Below are 18,855 nucleotides of genomic sequence, written 5' to 3' on the forward strand. Positions count from 1 at the left end.
TTTAATTTTCTAGGACAGGTTGAAGATAAAAGGGAGAATCTAACCTGCAACCATGCAGATAGGGTCCAGTCCGGTACAGGTGGAGAACGCCTAAAGTTTCTGCCTTAGTTTTACCTACAGTTCAATGCTCTTTGACCGGAAACAAGGGCCTTGCAAAAAGACACCGCCCGAAAGGCTTCCTTAACCCTGGACCAACACGCTTCCAGTATTCTTAATCAGTGACTGGGTTACAAATAAAGACAGTTCACCTTGAGCCTCATGTTGCCAGGTCCAGCAGAAGAAACCCAGGCAAAAAAACGAGGTAGAGTCCACTCTGGATTACAGGCAAGTGAAGAACGAGCGGCGCGTGCCAATCACTGATTGTTCTACCCAGGCTGCGTGATGACACAAAAGCTCTCTATGGTGTCAATGGGCCCGTGACTCACTTTCTCAATTCTAACGCATCTCAGTCTGCATGTAAGAAGCCGTCACTTATCTGCTGTTGAAAACACATTGCTCAGTCTCCTCAGAGACTCTCAAAAATTGCCAGTGCTGACTGTATTTCAAGTCATCGTGGCGGGGTATTGGGAAAAGTTTTCAATTAGCAATAATCACTCTATCGAAAAGCCAGTGGCGTGCAAAACACACCTCAAAAACTTCCACCCGGTGCCAAAAAAAAGTGCCCACACATAGAGAGTGAAACACAAAAACGTGCAACGGGTGTACAGAGTCCTCCACTAGGGAAGGACCTTACCCTGATCCCCCGGGGCGTTAGGCTCCGGACAGGGACTGAGGTACTCAGACAAAGGGTCCATCTGGCCGAAACCAGGCGGACCCCCACAACTGGAAGGACTGCCGAAGCAGACCAACCCAAGTACAGTGGGGCTCTCCCGAAGAGAGACCCCTCAAAGGAGAGGGCGAACCAAGCCAAAAGGCCTATGTCCACCCCCTCCCAAGACTTTCAGAGTAGGCCCGAGGACCCACACCCTACTCGCCACACAGTGACAAACGTGGATACAAAACAACCAAAAAAAGGACAAAAAGGTGACAAACAGGGGTAAAAGAAAGAGTGGGGAAGATAGTGAGATGGGAGAGTGAAAGTGGCCATTGTGCTATACAATGGCCGGCCCTCCGGCCAGGCATAAAAATTTCCCCTGGTCCTGGCCAAAAGGCCCGGCCCAAGAGGCAGGTGCGAAAAACGTGTGTTGTGGTGAAGTGACCATGGTGCCATAAAATCAAGTGCTTTCACACCGTGACTATACGGCACCCCTGAACTGCCACTTCAGGGGCACATTCATCACTGGCTTTTCGAAAAAGCCCTGACCCACAGCCCAGACCACAGCAGCCCCCACCCCAGGCAGAAAGGTATGGAGTTCTGGAAGCTTGGAGAGAGCCCTTGCCATCAGGCTTCACCGTCGTTCCATCCCTCCTACCTAATTACATTTGGGAAATACTGGCCGCTCCCCCGGTGGGAGCAAGGGGAGCCAGCGTTCTCTCCCAAATAACTGTCCAGAGCTAGAGCTGCCCCAATCCAGGCCAGAAGGCCAGGATCCCGACCCTCCGCCAAGACCGAATGGTTCTCCGTCCCCATCAGAAGGCTTCCCTTTCGGCTACAAACCGCTCCGGGTTACCTTCACTCCAGCAGGTTTTGCATAGCAACCGCAATCCCATCTCTATCTCGCCATAGATCAGGGACAGAAGCAAGCGCCACCTCCTGGAAACTGATAAGAACAGATACTAGATTTGATCTTAGCCAAAGGGCCGAGAAGCAATTAGCAATAATCACTCTCTATCGAAAAGCCAGTGGCGTGCAAAACACACCTCAAAAACTTCCACCCGGTGCCGAAAAAAAGTGCCCACACATAGAGAGTGAAACACAAAAAAGTGCAACGGGTGTACAAAGCCCTCCACTAGGGAAGGACCTTACCCTGATCCCCCGGGGCGTTAGGCTCCAGACAGGGACTGAGGTACTCAGACAAAGGGTCCATCTGGCCGAAACCAGGTGGACCCCCACAACTGGAAGGTCTGCCGAAGCAGACCGACCCAAATACAGTGGGGCTCCCCCGAAGGGAGACCCCTCAAAGGAGAGGGCGAACCAAGCCAAAAGGCCTATGTCCACCCCCTCCCAAGACTTTCAGAGTAGGCCCGAGGACCCACACCCTACTCGCCACACAGTGACAAAACGTGTATACAAAGACAACCAAAAAAAGACAAAAAGGTGACAAACAGGGGTAAAAGAAAGAGTGGGGAAGATAGTGAGATGGGAGAGTGAAAGTGGCCATTGTGCTATACAATGGCCGGCCCTCCGGCCAGGCATAAAAATTTCCCCTGGTCCTGGCCAAAAGGCCCGGCCCAAGAGGCAGGTGCGAAAAACGTGTGTTGTGGTGAAGTGACCATGGTGCCATAAAATCAAGTGCTTTCACACCGTGACTATACGGCACCCCTGAACTGCCACTTCAGGGGCACATTCACCACTGGCTTTTCGAAAAAGCCCTGACCCACAGCCCAGACCACAGCAGCCCCCACCCCAGGCAGAAAGGTATGGAGTTCTGGAAGCTTGGAGAGAGCCCTTGCCATCAGGCTTCACCGTCGTTCCGTCCCTCCTACCTAATTACATTTGGGAAATACTGGCCGCTCCCCCGGTGGGAGCAAGGGGAGCCAGCGTTCTCTCCCAAATAACTGTCCAGAGCTAGAGCTGCCCCAATCCAGGCCAGAAGGCCAGGATCCCGACCCTCCGCCAAGGCCGAATGGTTCTCCGTCCCCATCAGAAGGCTTCCCTTTCGGCTACAAACCGCTCCGGGTTACCTTCACTCCAGCAGGTTTTGCATAGCAACTGCAATCCCATCTCTATCTCGCCATAGATCAGGGACAGAAGCAAGCGCCACCTCCTGGAAACTGATAAGAATAGATACTACACTTGATCTTCGCCAAAAGGCCGAGAAGCAATTAGCAATAATCACGCCTCAGTTGAACCTCATTGGCTATGATACTGCCACTGCGCAAAGCTAACCAAATCAGTGCCTGCCAACATCTGCCCTTCCTTGGAGGAGAAATTGACATTGAGGAGAGACACATAAGTGTCATCCAGTGGGCCGCTGAGCATTCTGGGACTTGGCATGTTAATGAGACAGGGACGATGCCTAAGTGGGCATTGTTTACCCACTGAATAGTGTTAGCATTTGAAAGAACTAAGGAGAATCTAAAGGGACAGGGCCCTAGATGTCAGATGCGTTTCTCCCACAGCAGTCCTGAAAGGCCACTGGGAGCGTATGTGTTTGAACAGCTATGCTGCTGAGAAAAGACCAAGGTGGAAGGATTTGGGGCCTTTGTTGAAAGTTCGCTAGATAACATGCCTGAACTGGAGCCCAGGTAAGCTGCCATAGACAAGGGTTGTTGGGAAACAGTTGGTCAAGCAATCACCTTCAGCCACCTTTATTTCTGGCAGATTCCAGGAGCCTAGAAAGGGGGAAGTTAGGACATTTCATCTCTCTGAGCCAGTGAGCATTCCCGGCAGATGTGCATAAAGACTGCCCTATTGGCAGCTCAAAGGCCTCATAGGTAAGTGAAAGGCACCGCCCGAACAGGGACTTGAACCCTGGACCCTCAGATTAAAAGTCTGATGCTCTACCGACTGAGCTATCCGGGCTCTCAAAGCTCCTCCTCCATAGCGGTCCAAGCTGCTTGAATCTTGACATGTATGGTGGAAAAAGACCATTCAGCCAAGGGGACCGGGTGCCTGAAAGCACAAGTATTTGGCTTGCCCAGGCTGGCCAATCGTCCTCTCCCGTTTAATTTTCTAGGACAGGTTGAAGATAAAAGGGAGAATCTAACCTGCAACCATGCAGATAGGGTCCAGTCCGGTACAGGTGGAGAACGCCTAAAGTTTCTGCCTTAGTTTTACCTACAGTTCAATGCTCTTTGACCGGAAACAAGGGCCTTGCAAAAAGACACCGCCCGAAAGGCTTCCTTAACCCTGAACCAACACGCTTCCAGTATTCTTAATCAGTGACTGGGTTACAAATAAAGACAGTTCACCTTGAGCCTCATGTTGCCAGGTCCAGCAGAAGAAACCCAGGCAAAAAAACGAGGTAGAGTCCACTCTGGATTACAGGCAAGTGAAGAACGAGCGGCGCGTGCCAATCACTGATTGTTCTACCCAGGCTGCGTGATGACACAAAAGCTCTCTATGGTGTCAATGGGCCCGTGACTCACTTTCTCAACTCTAACGCATCTCAGTCTGCATGTAAGAAGCCGTCACTTATCTGCTGTTGAAAACACATTGCTCAGTCTCCTCAGAGACTCTCAAAAATTGCCAGTGCTGACTGTATTTCAAGTCATCGTGGCGGGGTATTGGGAAAAGTTTTCAATTAGCAATAATCACTCTATCGAAAAGCCAGTGGCGTGCAAAACACACCTCAAAAACTTCCACCCGGTGCCAAAAAAAAGTGCCCACACATAGAGAGTGAAACACAAAAACGTGCAACGGGTGTACAGAGTCCTCCACTAGGGAAGGACCTTACCCTGATCCCCCGGGGCGTTAGGCTCCGGACAGGGACTGAGGTACTCAGACAAAGGGTCCATCTGGCCGAAACCAGGCGGACCCCCACAACTGGAAGGACTGCCGAAGCAGACCAACCCAAGTACAGTGGGGCTCTCCCGAAGAGAGACCCCTCAAAGGAGAGGGCGAACCAAGCCAAAAGGCCTATGTCCACCCCCTCCCAAGACTTTCAGAGTAGGCCCGAGGACCCACACCCTACTCGCCACACAGTGACAAACGTGTATACAAAACAACCAAAAAAAGGACAAAAAGGTGACAAACAGGGGTAAAAGAAAGAGTGGGGAAGATAGTGAGATGGGAGAGTGAAAGTGGCCATTGTGCTATACAATGGCCGGCCCTCCGGCCAGGCATAAAAATTTCCCCTGGTCCTGGCCAAAAGGCCCGGCCCAAGAGGCAGGTGCGAAAAACGTGTGTTGTGGTGAAGTGACCATGGTGCCATAAAATCAAGTGCTTTCACACCGTGACTATACGGCACCCCTGAACTGCCACTTCAGGGGCACATTCACCACTGGCTTTTCGAAAAAGCCCTGACCCACAGCCCAGACCACAGCAGCCCCCACCCCAGGCAGAAAGGTATGGAGTTCTGGAAGCTTGGAGAGAGCCCTTGCCATCAGGCTTCACCGTCGTTCCGTCCCTCCTACCTAATTACATTTGGGAAATACTGGCCGCTCCCCCGGTGGGAGCAAGGGGAGCCAGCGTTCTCTCCCAAATAACTGTCCAGAGCTAGAGCTGCCCCAATCCAGGCCAGAAGGCCAGGGTCCCGACCCTCCGCCAAGACCGAATGGTTCTCCGTCCCCATCAGAAGGCTTCCCTTTCGGCTACAAACCGCTCCGGGTTACCTTCACTCCAGCAGGTTTTGCATAGCAACCGCAATCCCATCTCTATCTCGCCATAGATCAGGGACAGAAGCAAGCGCCACCTCCTGGAAACTGATAAGAACAGATACTAGATTCGATCTTAGCCAAAGGGCCGAGAAGCAATTAGCAATAATCACGCCTCAGTTGAACCTCATTGGCTATGATACTGCCACTGCGCAAAGCTAACCAAATCAGTGCCTGCCAACATCTGCCCTTCCTTGGAGGAGAAATTGACATTGAGGAGAGACACATAAGTGTCATCCAGTGGGCCGCTGAGCATTCTGGGACTTGGCATGTTAATGAGACAGGGACGATGCCTAAGTGGGCATTGTTTACCCACTGAATAGTGTTAGCATTTGAAAGAACTAAGGAGAATCTAAAGGGACAGGGCCCTAGATGTCAGATGCGTTTCTCCCACAGCAGTCCTGAAAGGCCACTGGGAGCGTATGTGTTTGAACAGCTATGCTGCTGAGAAAAGACCAAGGTGGAAGGATTTGGGGCCTTTGTTGAAAGTTCGCTAGATAACATGCCTGAACTGGAGCCCAGGTAAGCTGCCATAGACAAGGGTTGTTGGGAAACAGTTGGTCAAGCAATCACCTTCAGCCACCTTTATTTCTGGCAGATTCCAGGAGCCTAGAAAGGGGGAAGTTAGGGCATTTCATCTCTCTGAGCCAGTGAGCATTCCCGGCAGATGTGCATAAAGACTGCCCTATTGGCAGCTCAAAGGCCTCATAGGTAAGTGAAAGGCACCGCCCGAACAGGGACTTGAACCCTGGACCCTCAGATTAAAAGTCTGATGCTCTACCGACTGAGCTATCCGGGCTCTCAAAGCTCCTCCTCCATAGCGGTCCAAGCTGCTTGAATCTTGACATGTATGGTGGAAAAAGACCATTCAGCCAAGGGGACCGGGTGCCTGAAAGCACAAGTATTTGGCTTGCCCAGGCTGGCCAATCGTCCTCTCCCGTTTAATTTTCTAGGACAGGTTGAAGATAAAAGGGAGAATCTAACCTGCAACCATGCAGATAGGGTCCAGTCCGGTACAGGTGGAGAACGCCTAAAGTTTCTGCCTTAGTTTTACCTACAGTTCAATGCTCTTTGACCGGAAACAAGGGCCTTGCAAAAAGACACCGCCCGAAAGGCTTCCTTAACCCTGGACCAACACGCTTCCAGTATTCTTAATCAGTGACTGGGTTACAAATAAAGACAGTTCACCTTGAGCCTCATGTTGCCAGGTCCAGCAGAAGAAACCCAGGCAAAAAAACGAGGTAGAGTCCACTCTGGATTACAGGCAAGTGAAGAACGAGCGGCGCGTGCCAATCACTGATTGTTCTACCCAGGCTGCGTGATGACACAAAAGCTCTCTATGGTGTCAATGGGCCCGTGACTCACTTTCTCAACTCTAACGCATCTCAGTCTGCATGTAAGAAGCCGTCACTTATCTGCTGTTGAAAACACATTGCTCAGTCTCCTCAGAGACTCTCAAAAATTGCCAGTGCTGACTGTATTTCAAGTCATCGTGGCGGGGTATTGGGAAAAGTTTTCAATTAGCAATAATCACTCTCTCTATCGAAAAGCCAGTGGCGTGCAAAACACACCTCAAAAACTTCCACCCGGTGCCAAAAAAAAGTGCCCACACATAGAGAGTGAAACACAAAAACGTGCAACGGGTGTACAGAGTCCTCCACTAGGGAAGGACCTTACCCTGATCCCCCGGGGCGTTAGGCTCCGGACAGGGACTGAGGTACTCAGACAAAGGGTCCATCTGGCCGAAACCAGGCGGACCCCCACAACTGGAAGGACTGCCGAAGCAGACCAACCCAAGTACAGTGGGGCTCTCCCGAAGAGAGACCCCTCAAAGGAGAGGGCGAACCAAGCCAAAAGGCCTATGTCCACCCCCTCCCAAGACTTTCAGAGTAGGCCCGAGGACCCACACCCTACTCGCCACACAGTGACAAACGTGTATACAAAACAACCAAAAAAAGGACAAAAAGGTGACAAACAGGGGTAAAAGAAAGAGTGGGGAAGATAGTGAGATGGGAGAGTGAAAGTGGCCATTGTGCTATACAATGGCCGGCCCTCCGGCCAGGCATAAAAATTTCCCCTGGTCCTGGCCAAAAGGCCCGGCCCAAGAGGCAGGTGCGAAAAACGTGTGTTGTGGTGAAGTGACCATGGTGCCATAAAATCAAGTGCTTTCACACCGTGACTATACGGCACCCCTGAACTGCCACTTCAGGGGCACATTCATCACTGGCTTTTCGAAAAAGCCCTGACCCACAGCCCAGACCACAGCAGCCCCCACCCCAGGCAGAAAGGTATGGAGTTCTGGAAGCTTGGAGAGAGCCCTTGCCATCAGGCTTCACCGTCGTTCCATCCCTCCTACCTAATTACATTTGGGAAATACTGGCCGCTCCCCCGGTGGGAGCAAGGGGAGCCAGCGTTCTCTCCCAAATAACTGTCCAGAGCTAGAGCTGCCCCAATCCAGGCCAGAAGGCCAGGATCCCGACCCTCCGCCAAGACCGAATGGTTCTCCGTCCCCATCAGAAGGCTTCCCTTTCGGCTACAAACCGCTCCGGGTTACCTTCACTCCAGCAGGTTTTGCATAGCAACCGCAATCCCATCTCTATCTCGCCATAGATCAGGGACAGAAGCAAGCGCCACCTCCTGGAAACTGATAAGAACAGATACTAGATTTGATCTTAGCCAAAGGGCCGAGAAGCAATTAGCAATAATCACGCCTCAGTTGAACCTCATTGGCTATGATACTGCCACTGCGCAAAGCTAACCAAATCAGTGCCTGCCAACATCTGCCCTTCCTTGGAGGAGAAATTGACATTGAGGAGAGACACATAAGTGTCATCCAGTGGGCCGCTGAGCATTCTGGGACTTGGCATGTTAATGAGACAGGGACGATGCCTAAGTGGGCATTGTTTACCCACTGAATAGTGTTAGCATTTGAAAGAACTAAGGAGAATCTAAAGGGACAGGGCCCTAGATGTCAGATGCGTTTCTCCCACAGCAGTCCTGAAAGGCCACTGGGAGCGTATGTGTTTGAACAGCTATGCTGCTGAGAAAAGACCAAGGTGGAAGGATTTGGGGCCTTTGTTGAAAGTTCGCTAGATAACATGCCTGAACTGGAGCCCAGGTAAGCTGCCATAGACAAGGGTTGTTGGGAAACAGTTGGTCAAGCAATCACCTTCAGCCACCTTTATTTCTGGCAGATTCCAGGAGCCTAGAAAGGGGGAAGTTAGGACATTTCATCTCTCTGAGCCAGTGAGCATTCCCGGCAGATGTGCATAAAGACTGCCCTATTGGCAGCTCAAAGGCCTCATAGGTAAGTGAAAGGCACCGCCCGAACAGGGACTTGAACCCTGGACCCTCAGATTAAAAGTCTGATGCTCTACCGACTGAGCTATCCGGGCTCTCAAAGCTCCTCCTCCATAGCGGTCCAAGCTGCTTGAATCTTGACATGTATGGTGGAAAAAGACCATTCAGCCAAGGGGACCGGGTGCCTGAAAGCACAAGTATTTGGCTTGCCCAGGCTGGCCAATCGTCCTCTCCCGTTTAATTTTCTAGGACAGGTTGAAGATAAAAGGGAGAATCTAACCTGCAACCATGCAGATAGGGTCCAGTCCGGTACAGGTGGAGAACGCCTAAAGTTTCTGCCTTAGTTTTACCTACAGTTCAATGCTCTTTGACCGGAAACAAGGGCCTTGCAAAAAGACACCGCCCGAAAGGCTTCCTTAACCCTGAACCAACACGCTTCCAGTATTCTTAATCAGTGACTGGGTTACAAATAAAGACAGTTCACCTTGAGCCTCATGTTGCCAGGTCCAGCAGAAGAAACCCAGGCAAAAAAACGAGGTAGAGTCCACTCTGGATTACAGGCAAGTGAAGAACGAGCGGCGCGTGCCAATCACTGATTGTTCTACCCAGGCTGCGTGATGACACAAAAGCTCTCTATGGTGTCAATGGGCCCGTGACTCACTTTCTCAACTCTAACGCATCTCAGTCTGCATGTAAGAAGCCGTCACTTATCTGCTGTTGAAAACACATTGCTCAGTCTCCTCAGAGACTCTCAAAAATTGCCAGTGCTGACTGTATTTCAAGTCATCGTGGCGGGGTATTGGGAAAAGTTTTCAATTAGCAATAATCACTCTATCGAAAAGCCAGTGGCGTGCAAAACACACCTCAAAAACTTCCACCCGGTGCCAAAAAAAAGTGCCCACACATAGAGAGTGAAACACAAAAACGTGCAACGGGTGTACAGAGTCCTCCACTAGGGAAGGACCTTACCCTGATCCCCCGGGGCGTTAGGCTCCGGACAGGGACTGAGGTACTCAGACAAAGGGTCCATCTGGCCGAAACCAGGCGGACCCCCACAACTGGAAGGACTGCCGAAGCAGACCAACCCAAGTACAGTGGGGCTCTCCCGAAGAGAGACCCCTCAAAGGAGAGGGCGAACCAAGCCAAAAGGCCTATGTCCACCCCCTCCCAAGACTTTCAGAGTAGGCCCGAGGACCCACACCCTACTCGCCACACAGTGACAAACGTGTATACAAAACAACCAAAAAAAGGACAAAAAGGTGACAAACAGGGGTAAAAGAAAGAGTGGGGAAGATAGTGAGATGGGAGAGTGAAAGTGGCCATTGTGCTATACAATGGCCGGCCCTCCGGCCAGGCATAAAAATTTCCCCTGGTCCTGGCCAAAAGGCCCGGCCCAAGAGGCAGGTGCGAAAAACGTGTGTTGTGGTGAAGTGACCATGGTGCCATAAAATCAAGTGCTTTCACACCGTGACTATACGGCACCCCTGAACTGCCACTTCAGGGGCACATTCACCACTGGCTTTTCGAAAAAGCCCTGACCCACAGCCCAGACCACAGCAGCCCCCACCCCAGGCAGAAAGGTATGGAGTTCTGGAAGCTTGGAGAGAGCCCTTGCCATCAGGCTTCACCGTCGTTCCGTCCCTCCTACCTAATTACATTTGGGAAATACTGGCCGCTCCCCCGGTGGGAGCAAGGGGAGCCAGCGTTCTCTCCCAAATAACTGTCCAGAGCTAGAGCTGCCCCAATCCAGGCCAGAAGGCCAGGGTCCCGACCCTCCGCCAAGACCGAATGGTTCTCCGTCCCCATCAGAAGGCTTCCCTTTCGGCTACAAACCGCTCCGGGTTACCTTCACTCCAGCAGGTTTTGCATAGCAACCGCAATCCCATCTCTATCTCGCCATAGATCAGGGACAGAAGCAAGCGCCACCTCCTGGAAACTGATAAGAACAGATACTAGATTCGATCTTAGCCAAAGGGCCGAGAAGCAATTAGCAATAATCACGCCTCAGTTGAACCTCATTGGCTATGATACTGCCACTGCGCAAAGCTAACCAAATCAGTGCCTGCCAACATCTGCCCTTCCTTGGAGGAGAAATTGACATTGAGGAGAGACACATAAGTGTCATCCAGTGGGCCGCTGAGCATTCTGGGACTTGGCATGTTAATGAGACAGGGACGATGCCTAAGTGGGCATTGTTTACCCACTGAATAGTGTTAGCATTTGAAAGAACTAAGGAGAATCTAAAGGGACAGGGCCCTAGATGTCAGATGCGTTTCTCCCACAGCAGTCCTGAAAGGCCACTGGGAGCGTATGTGTTTGAACAGCTATGCTGCTGAGAAAAGACCAAGGTGGAAGGATTTGGGGCCTTTGTTGAAAGTTCGCTAGATAACATGCCTGAACTGGAGCCCAGGTAAGCTGCCATAGACAAGGGTTGTTGGGAAACAGTTGGTCAAGCAATCACCTTCAGCCACCTTTATTTCTGGCAGATTCCAGGAGCCTAGAAAGGGGGAAGTTAGGGCATTTCATCTCTCTGAGCCAGTGAGCATTCCCGGCAGATGTGCATAAAGACTGCCCTATTGGCAGCTCAAAGGCCTCATAGGTAAGTGAAAGGCACCGCCCGAACAGGGACTTGAACCCTGGACCCTCAGATTAAAAGTCTGATGCTCTACCGACTGAGCTATCCGGGCTCTCAAAGCTCCTCCTCCATAGCGGTCCAAGCTGCTTGAATCTTGACATGTATGGTGGAAAAAGACCATTCAGCCAAGGGGACCGGGTGCCTGAAAGCACAAGTATTTGGCTTGCCCAGGCTGGCCAATCGTCCTCTCCCGTTTAATTTTCTAGGACAGGTTGAAGATAAAAGGGAGAATCTAACCTGCAACCATGCAGATAGGGTCCAGTCCGGTACAGGTGGAGAACGCCTAAAGTTTCTGCCTTAGTTTTACCTACAGTTCAATGCTCTTTGACCGGAAACAAGGGCCTTGCAAAAAGACACCGCCCGAAAGGCTTCCTTAACCCTGGACCAACACGCTTCCAGTATTCTTAATCAGTGACTGGGTTACAAATAAAGACAGTTCACCTTGAGCCTCATGTTGCCAGGTCCAGCAGAAGAAACCCAGGCAAAAAAACGAGGTAGAGTCCACTCTGGATTACAGGCAAGTGAAGAACGAGCGGCGCGTGCCAATCACTGATTGTTCTACCCAGGCTGCGTGATGACACAAAAGCTCTCTATGGTGTCAATGGGCCCGTGACTCACTTTCTCAACTCTAACGCATCTCAGTCTGCATGTAAGAAGCCGTCACTTATCTGCTGTTGAAAACACATTGCTCAGTCTCCTCAGAGACTCTCAAAAATTGCCAGTGCTGACTGTATTTCAAGTCATCGTGGCGGGGTATTGGGAAAAGTTTTCAATTAGCAATAATCACTCTCTCTATCGAAAAGCCAGTGGCGTGCAAAACACACCTCAAAAACTTCCACCCGGTGCCAAAAAAAAGTGCCCACACATAGAGAGTGAAACACAAAAACGTGCAACGGGTGTACAGAGTCCTCCACTAGGGAAGGACCTTACCCTGATCCCCCGGGGCGTTAGGCTCCGGACAGGGACTGAGGTACTCAGACAAAGGGTCCATCTGGCCGAAACCAGGCGGACCCCCACAACTGGAAGGACTGCCGAAGCAGACCAACCCAAGTACAGTGGGGCTCTCCCGAAGAGAGACCCCTCAAAGGAGAGGGCGAACCAAGCCAAAAGGCCTATGTCCACCCCCTCCCAAGACTTTCAGAGTAGGCCCGAGGACCCACACCCTACTCGCCACACAGTGACAAACGTGTATACAAAACAACCAAAAAAAGGACAAAAAGGTGACAAACAGGGGTAAAAGAAAGAGTGGGGAAGATAGTGAGATGGGAGAGTGAAAGTGGCCATTGTGCTATACAATGGCCGGCCCTCCGGCCAGGCATAAAAATTTCCCCTGGTCCTGGCCAAAAGGCCCGGCCCAAGAGGCAGGTGCGAAAAACGTGTGTTGTGGTGAAGTGACCATGGTGCCATAAAATCAAGTGCTTTCACACCGTGACTATACGGCACCCCTGAACTGCCACTTCAGGGGCACATTCACCACTGGCTTTTCGAAAAAGCCCTGACCCACAGCCCAGACCACAGCAGCCCCCACCCCAGGCAGAAAGGTATGGAGTTCTGGAAGCTTGGAGAGAGCCCTTGCCATCAGGCTTCACCGTCATTCCGTCCCTCCTACCTAATTACATTTGGGAAATACTGGCCGCTCCCCCGGTGGGAGCAAGGGGAGCCAGCGTTCTCTCCCAAATAACTGTCCAGAGCTAGAGCTGCCCCAATCCAGGCCAGAAGGCCAGGATCGCGACCCTCCGCCAAGACCGAATGGTTCTCCGTCCCCATCAGAAGGCTTCCCTTTCGGCTACAAACCGCTCCGGGTTACCTTCACTCCAGCAGGTTTTGCATAGCAACCGCAATCCCATCTCTATCTCGCCATAGATCAGGGACAGAAGCAAGCGCCACCTCCTGGAAACTGATAAGAACAGATACTACACTCGATCTTCGCCAAAAGGCCGAGAAGCAATTAGCAATAATCACGCCTCAGTTGAACCTCATTGGCTATGATACTGCCACTGCGCAAAGCTAACCATATCAGTGCCTGCCAACATCTGCCCTTCCTTGGAGGAGAAATTGACATTGAGGAGAGACACATAAGTGTCATCCAGTGGGCCGCTGAGCATTCTGGGACTTGGCATGTTAATGAGACAGGGACGATGCCTAAGTGGGCATTGTTTACCCACTGAATAGTGTTAGCATTTGAAAGAACTAAGGAGAATCTAAAGGGACAGGGCCCTAGATGTCAGATGCGTTTCTCCCACAGCAGTCCTGAAAGGCCACTGGGAGCGTATGTGTTTGAACAGCTATGCTGCTGAGAAAAGACCAAGGTGGAAGGATTTGGGGCCTTTGTTGAAAGTTCGCTAGATAACATGCCTGAACTGGAGCCCAGGTAAGCTGCCATAGACAAGGGTTGTTGGGAAACAGTTGGTCAAGCAATCACCTTCAGCCACCTTTATTTCTGGCAGATTCCAGGAGCCTAGAAAGGGGGAAGTTAGGGCATTTCATCTCTCTGAGCCAGTGAGCATTCCCGGCAGATGTGCATAAAGACTGCCCTATTGGCAGCTCAAAGGCCTCATAGGTAAGTGAAAGGCACCGCCCGAACAGGGACTTGAACCCTGGACCCTCAGATTAAAAGTCTGATGCTCTACCGACTGAGCTATCCGGGCTCTCAAAGCTCCTCCTCCATAGCGGTCCAAGCTGCTTGAATCTTGACACGTATGGTGGAAAAAGACCATTCAGCCAAGGGGACCGGGTGCCTGAAAGCACAAGTATTTGGCTTGCCCAGGCTGGCCAATCGTCCTCTCCCGTTTAATTTTCTAGGACAGGTTGAAGATAAAAGGGAGAATCTAACCTGCAACCATGCAGATAGGGTCCAGTCCGGTACAGGTGGAGAACGCCTAAAGTTTCTGCCTTAGTTTTACCTACAGTTCAATGCTCTTTGACCGGAAACAAGGGCCTTGCAAAAAGACACCGCCCGAAAGGCTTCCTTAACCCTGGACCAACACGCTTCCAGTATTCTTAATCAGTGACTGGGTTACAAATAAAGACAGTTCACCTTGAGCCTCATGTTGCCAGGTCCAGCAGAAGAAACCCAGGCAAAAAAACGAGGTAGAGTCCACTCTGGATTACAGGCAAGTGAAGAACGAGCGGCGCGTGCCAATCACTGATTGTTCTACCCAGGCTGCGTGATGACACAAAAGCTCTCTATGGTGTCAATGGGCCCGTGACTCACTTTCTCAACTCTAACGCATCTCAGTCTGCATGTAAGAAGCCGTCACTTATCTGCTGTTGAAAACACATTGCTCAGTCTCCTCAGAGACTCTCAAAAATTGCCAGTGCTGACTGTATTTCAAGTCATCGTGGCGGGGTATTGGGAAAAGTTTTCAATTAGCAATAATCACGCCTCAGTTGAACCTCATTGGCTATGATACTGCCACTGCGCAAAGCTAACCAAATCAGTGCCTGCCAACATCTGCCCTTCCTTGGAGGAGAAACTGACATTGAGGAGAGACACATAAGTGTCATCCAGTGGGCCGCTGAGCATTCTGGGACTTGGCATGTTAATGAGACAGGGACGATGCCTAAGTGGGCATTGTTTACCCACTGAATAGTGTTAGCATTTGAAAGAACTAAGGAGAATCTAAAGGGACAGGGCCCTAGATGTCAGATGCGTTTCTCCCACAGCAGTCCTGAAAGGCCACTGGGAGCGTATGTGTTTGAACAGCTATGCTGCTGAGAAAAGACCAAGGTGGAAGGATTTGGGGCCTTTGTTGAAAGTTCGCTAGATAACATGCCTGAACTGGAGCCCAGGTAAGCTGCCATAGACAAGGGTTGTTGGGAAACAGTTGGTCAAGCAATCACCTTCAGCCACCTTTATTTCTGGCAGATTCCAGGAGCCTAGAAAGGGGGAAGTTAGGGCATTTCATCTCTCTGAGCCAGTGAGCATTCCCGGCAGATGTGCATAAAGACTGCCCTATTGGCAGCTCAAAGGCCTCATAGGTAAGTGAAAGGCACCGCCCGAACAGGGACTTGAACCCTGGACCCTCAGATTAAAAGTCTGATGCTCTACCGACTGAGCTATCCGGGCTCTCAAAGCTCCTCCTCCATAGCGGTCCAAGCTGCTTGAATCTTGACATGTATGGTGGAAAAAGACCATTCAGCCAAGGGGACCGGGTGCCTGAAAGCACAAGTATTTGGCTTGCCCAGGCTGGCCAATCGTCCTCTCCCGTTTAATTTTCTAGGACAGGTTGAAGATAAAAGGGAGAATCTAACCTGCAACCATGCAGATAGGGTCCAGTCCGGTACAGGTGGAGAACGCCTAAAGTTTCTGCCTTAGTTTTACCTACAGTTCAATGCTCTTTGACCGGAAACAAGGGCCTTGCAAAAAGACACCGCCCGAAAGGCTTCCTTAACCCTGAACCAACACGCTTCCAGTATTCTTAATCAGTGACTGGGTTACAAATAAAGACAGTTCACCTTGAGCCTCATGTTGCCAGGTCCAGCAGAAGAAACCCAGGCAAAAAAACGAGGTAGAGTCCACTCTGGATTACAGGCAAGTGAAGAACGAGCGGCGCGTGCCAATCACTGATTGTTCTACCCAGGCTGCGTGATGACACAAAAGCTCTCTATGGTGTCAATGGGCCCGTGACTCACTTTCTCAACTCTAACGCATCTCAGTTTGCATGTAAGAAGCCGTCACTTATCTGCTGTTGAAAACACATTGCTCAGTCTCCTCAGAGACTCTCAAAAATTGCCAGTGCTGACTGTATTTCAAGTCATCGTGGCGGGGTATTGGGAAAAGTTTTCAATTAGCAATAATCACGCCTCAGTTGAACCTCATTGGCTATGATACTGCCACTGCGCAAAGCTAACCAAATCAGTGCCTGCCAACATCTGCCCTTCCTTGGAGGAGAAATTGACATTGAGGAGAGACACATAAGTGTCATCCAGTGGGCCGCTGAGCATTCTGGGACTTGGCATGTTAATGAGACAGGGACGATGCCTAAGTGGGCATTGTTTACCCACTGAATAGTGTTAGCATTTGAAAGAACTAAGGAGAATCTAAAGGGACAGGGCCCTAGATGTCAGATGCGTTTCTCCCACAGCAGTCCTGAAAGGCCACTGGGAGCGTATGTGTTTGAACAGCTATGCTGCTGAGAAAAGACCAAGGTGGAAGGATTTGGGGCCTTTGTTGAAAGTTCGCTAGATAACATGCCTGAACTGGAGCCCAGGTAAGCTGCCATAGACAAGGGTTGTTGGGAAACAGTTGGTCAAGCAATCACCTTCAGCCACCTTTATTTCTGGCAGATTCCAGGAGCCTAGAAAGGGGGAAGTTAGGGCATTTCATCTCTCTGAGCCAGTGAGCATTCCCGGCAGATGTGCATAAAGACTGCCCTATTGGCAGCTCAAAGGCCTCATAGGTAAGTGAAAGGCACCGCCCGAACAGGGACTTGAACCCTGGACCCTCAGATTAAAAGTCTGATGCTCTACCGACTGAGCTATCCGGGCTCTCAAAGCCTCTCCATAGCGGTCCAAGCTGCTTGAATCTTGACACGTATGGTGGAAAAAGACCATTCAGCCAAGGGGACCGGGTGCCTGAAAGCACAAGTATTTGGCTTGCCCAGGCTGGCCAATCGTCCTCTCCCGTTTAATTTTCTAGGACAGGTTGAAGATAAAAGGGAGAATCTAACCTGCAACCATGCAGATAGGGTCCAGTCCGGTACAGGTGGAGAACGCCTAAAGTTTCTGCCTTAGTTTTACCTACAGTTTAATGCTCTTTGACCGGAAACAAGGGCCTTGCAAAAAGACACCGCCCGAAAGGCTTCCTTAACCCTGGACCAACACGCTTCCAGTATTCTTAATCAGTGACTGGGTTACAAATAAAGACAGTTCACCTTGAGCCTCATGTTGCCAGGTCCAGCAGAAGAAACCCAGGCAAAAAAACGAGGTAGAGTCCACTCTGGATTACAGGCAAGTGAAGAACGAGCGGCGCGTGCCAATCACTGATTGTTCTACCCAGGCTGCGTGATGACACAAAAGCTCTCTATGGTGTCAATGGGCCCGTGACTCACTTTCTCAACTCTAACGCATCTCAGTCTGCATGTAAGAAGCCGTCACTTATCTGCTGTTGAAAACACATTGCTCAGTCTCCTCAGAGACTCTCAAAAATTGCCAGTGCTGACTGTATTTCAAGTCATCGTGGGGGGGTATTGGGAAAAGTTTTCAATTAGCAATAATCACGCCTCAGTTGAACCTCATTGGCTATGATACTGCCACTGCGCAAAGCTAACCAAATCAGTGCCTGCCAACATCTGCCCTTCCTTGGAGGAGAAATTGACATTGAGGAGAGACACATAAGTGTCATCCAGTGGGCCGCTGAGCATTCTGGGACTTGGCATGTTAATGAGACAGGGACGATGCCTAAGTGGGCATTGTTTACCCACTGAATAGTGTTAGCATTTGAAAGAACTAAGGAGAATCTAAAGGGACAGGGCCCTAGATGTCAGATGCGTTTCTCCCACAGCAGTCCTGAAAGGCCACTGGGAGCGTATGTGTTTGAACAGCTATGCTGCTGAGAAAAGACCAAGGTGGAAGGATTTGGGGCCTTTGTTGAAAGTTCGCTAGATAACATGCCTGAACTGGAGCCCAGGTAAGCTGCCATAGACAAGGGTTGTTGGGAAACAGTTGGTCAAGCAATCACCTTCAGCCACCTTTATTTCTGGCAGATTCCAGGAGCCTAGAAAGGGGGAAGTTAGGGCATTTCATCTCTCTGAGCCAGTGAGCATTCCCGGCAGATGTGCATAAAGACTGCCCTATTGGCAGCTCAAAGGCCTCATAGGTAAGTGAAAGGCACCGCCCGAACAGGGACTTGAACCCTGGACCCTCAGATTAAAAGTCTGATGCTCTACCGACTGAGCTATCCGGGCTCTCAAAGCTCCTCCTCCATAGCGGTCCAAGCTGCTTGAATCTTGACACGTATGGTGGAAAAAGACCATTCAGCCAAGGGGACCGGGTGCCTGAAAGCACAAGTATTTGGCTTGCCCAGGCTGGCCAATCGTCCTCTCCCGTTTAATTTTCTAGGACAGGTTGAAGATAAAAGGGAGAATCTAACCTGCAACCATGCAGATAGGGTCCAGTCCGGTACAGGTGGAGAACGCCTAAAGTTTCTGCCTTAGTTTTACCTACAGTTCAATGCTCTTTGACCGGAAACAAGGGCCTTGCAAAAAGACACCGCCCGAAAGGCTTCCTTAACCCTGGACCAACACGCTTCCAGTATTCTTAATCAGTGACTGGGTTACAAATAAAGACAGTTCACCTTGAGCCTCATGTTGCCAGGTCCAGCAGAAGAAACCCAGGCAAAAAAACGAGGTAGAGTCCACTCTGGATTACAGGCAAGTGAAGAACGAGCGGCGCGTGCCAATCACTGATTGTTCTACCCAGGCTGCGTGATGACACAAAAGCTCTCTATGGTGTCAATGGGCCCGTGACTCACTTTCTCAATTCTAACGCATCTCAGTCTG

General features: G+C 50.7%; 11 non-coding genes and 11 pseudogenes across 11 annotated transcripts; all 22 read right to left on the reverse strand.

The window, feature by feature from the left end:
* Positions 1 to 500: 500 nt before the first annotated feature.
* Positions 501 to 622, reverse strand: LOC141135663 (U4 spliceosomal RNA; annotated as a pseudogene).
* Positions 623 to 1,619: 997 nt separating this feature from the next.
* Positions 1,620 to 1,752, reverse strand: LOC141135949 (U2 spliceosomal RNA; annotated as a pseudogene).
* A 1,169-nt stretch (positions 1,753 to 2,921) lies between these two features.
* On the reverse strand, positions 2,922 to 2,986 carry LOC141135377 (U4 spliceosomal RNA; annotated as a pseudogene).
* A 566-nt stretch (positions 2,987 to 3,552) lies between these two features.
* Positions 3,553 to 3,625, reverse strand: TRNAK-UUU (transfer RNA lysine (anticodon UUU)). The gene has a single exon. It is a non-coding gene; the product is annotated as a tRNA-Lys (tRNA).
* Positions 3,626 to 4,266: 641 nt separating this feature from the next.
* On the reverse strand, positions 4,267 to 4,388 carry LOC141135664 (U4 spliceosomal RNA; annotated as a pseudogene).
* A 1,125-nt stretch (positions 4,389 to 5,513) lies between these two features.
* Positions 5,514 to 5,578, reverse strand: LOC141135454 (U4 spliceosomal RNA; annotated as a pseudogene).
* Positions 5,579 to 6,144: 566 nt separating this feature from the next.
* Positions 6,145 to 6,217, reverse strand: TRNAK-UUU (transfer RNA lysine (anticodon UUU)). The gene has a single exon. It is a non-coding gene; the product is annotated as a tRNA-Lys (tRNA).
* A 641-nt stretch (positions 6,218 to 6,858) lies between these two features.
* On the reverse strand, positions 6,859 to 6,984 carry LOC141135695 (U4 spliceosomal RNA; annotated as a pseudogene).
* A 1,125-nt stretch (positions 6,985 to 8,109) lies between these two features.
* On the reverse strand, positions 8,110 to 8,174 carry LOC141135455 (U4 spliceosomal RNA; annotated as a pseudogene).
* A 566-nt stretch (positions 8,175 to 8,740) lies between these two features.
* Positions 8,741 to 8,813, reverse strand: TRNAK-UUU (transfer RNA lysine (anticodon UUU)). Its single transcript has one exon. It is a non-coding gene; the product is annotated as a tRNA-Lys (tRNA).
* Positions 8,814 to 9,454: 641 nt separating this feature from the next.
* On the reverse strand, positions 9,455 to 9,576 carry LOC141135665 (U4 spliceosomal RNA; annotated as a pseudogene).
* A 1,125-nt stretch (positions 9,577 to 10,701) lies between these two features.
* Positions 10,702 to 10,766, reverse strand: LOC141135456 (U4 spliceosomal RNA; annotated as a pseudogene).
* A 566-nt stretch (positions 10,767 to 11,332) lies between these two features.
* On the reverse strand, positions 11,333 to 11,405 carry TRNAK-UUU (transfer RNA lysine (anticodon UUU)). The gene has a single exon. It is a non-coding gene; the product is annotated as a tRNA-Lys (tRNA).
* A 641-nt stretch (positions 11,406 to 12,046) lies between these two features.
* On the reverse strand, positions 12,047 to 12,172 carry LOC141135696 (U4 spliceosomal RNA; annotated as a pseudogene).
* Positions 12,173 to 13,297: 1,125 nt separating this feature from the next.
* Positions 13,298 to 13,362, reverse strand: LOC141135457 (U4 spliceosomal RNA; annotated as a pseudogene).
* A 566-nt stretch (positions 13,363 to 13,928) lies between these two features.
* TRNAK-UUU (transfer RNA lysine (anticodon UUU)) lies at positions 13,929 to 14,001 on the reverse strand. Its single transcript has one exon. It is a non-coding gene; the product is annotated as a tRNA-Lys (tRNA).
* Positions 14,002 to 14,642: 641 nt separating this feature from the next.
* Positions 14,643 to 14,783, reverse strand: LOC141135200 (U4 spliceosomal RNA). Its single transcript, XR_012243484.1, has one exon. It is a non-coding gene; the product is annotated as a U4 spliceosomal RNA (small nuclear RNA).
* A 566-nt stretch (positions 14,784 to 15,349) lies between these two features.
* Positions 15,350 to 15,422, reverse strand: TRNAK-UUU (transfer RNA lysine (anticodon UUU)). Its single transcript has one exon. It is a non-coding gene; the product is annotated as a tRNA-Lys (tRNA).
* A 641-nt stretch (positions 15,423 to 16,063) lies between these two features.
* LOC141135201 (U4 spliceosomal RNA) lies at positions 16,064 to 16,204 on the reverse strand. The gene has a single exon (XR_012243485.1). It is a non-coding gene; the product is annotated as a U4 spliceosomal RNA (small nuclear RNA).
* Positions 16,205 to 16,770: 566 nt separating this feature from the next.
* On the reverse strand, positions 16,771 to 16,843 carry TRNAK-UUU (transfer RNA lysine (anticodon UUU)). The gene has a single exon. It is a non-coding gene; the product is annotated as a tRNA-Lys (tRNA).
* Positions 16,844 to 17,481: 638 nt separating this feature from the next.
* LOC141135268 (U4 spliceosomal RNA) lies at positions 17,482 to 17,622 on the reverse strand. The gene has a single exon (XR_012243549.1). It is a non-coding gene; the product is annotated as a U4 spliceosomal RNA (small nuclear RNA).
* Positions 17,623 to 18,188: 566 nt separating this feature from the next.
* Positions 18,189 to 18,261, reverse strand: TRNAK-UUU (transfer RNA lysine (anticodon UUU)). Its single transcript has one exon. It is a non-coding gene; the product is annotated as a tRNA-Lys (tRNA).
* Between the last annotated feature and the right edge of the window lie 594 nt (positions 18,262 to 18,855).

This window comes from Aquarana catesbeiana, linkage group LG03 (assembly GCF_042186555.1).
Source record: "Aquarana catesbeiana isolate 2022-GZ linkage group LG03, ASM4218655v1, whole genome shotgun sequence".
In the NCBI taxonomy this organism is placed as follows: domain Eukaryota; kingdom Metazoa; phylum Chordata; class Amphibia; order Anura; family Ranidae; genus Aquarana; species Aquarana catesbeiana.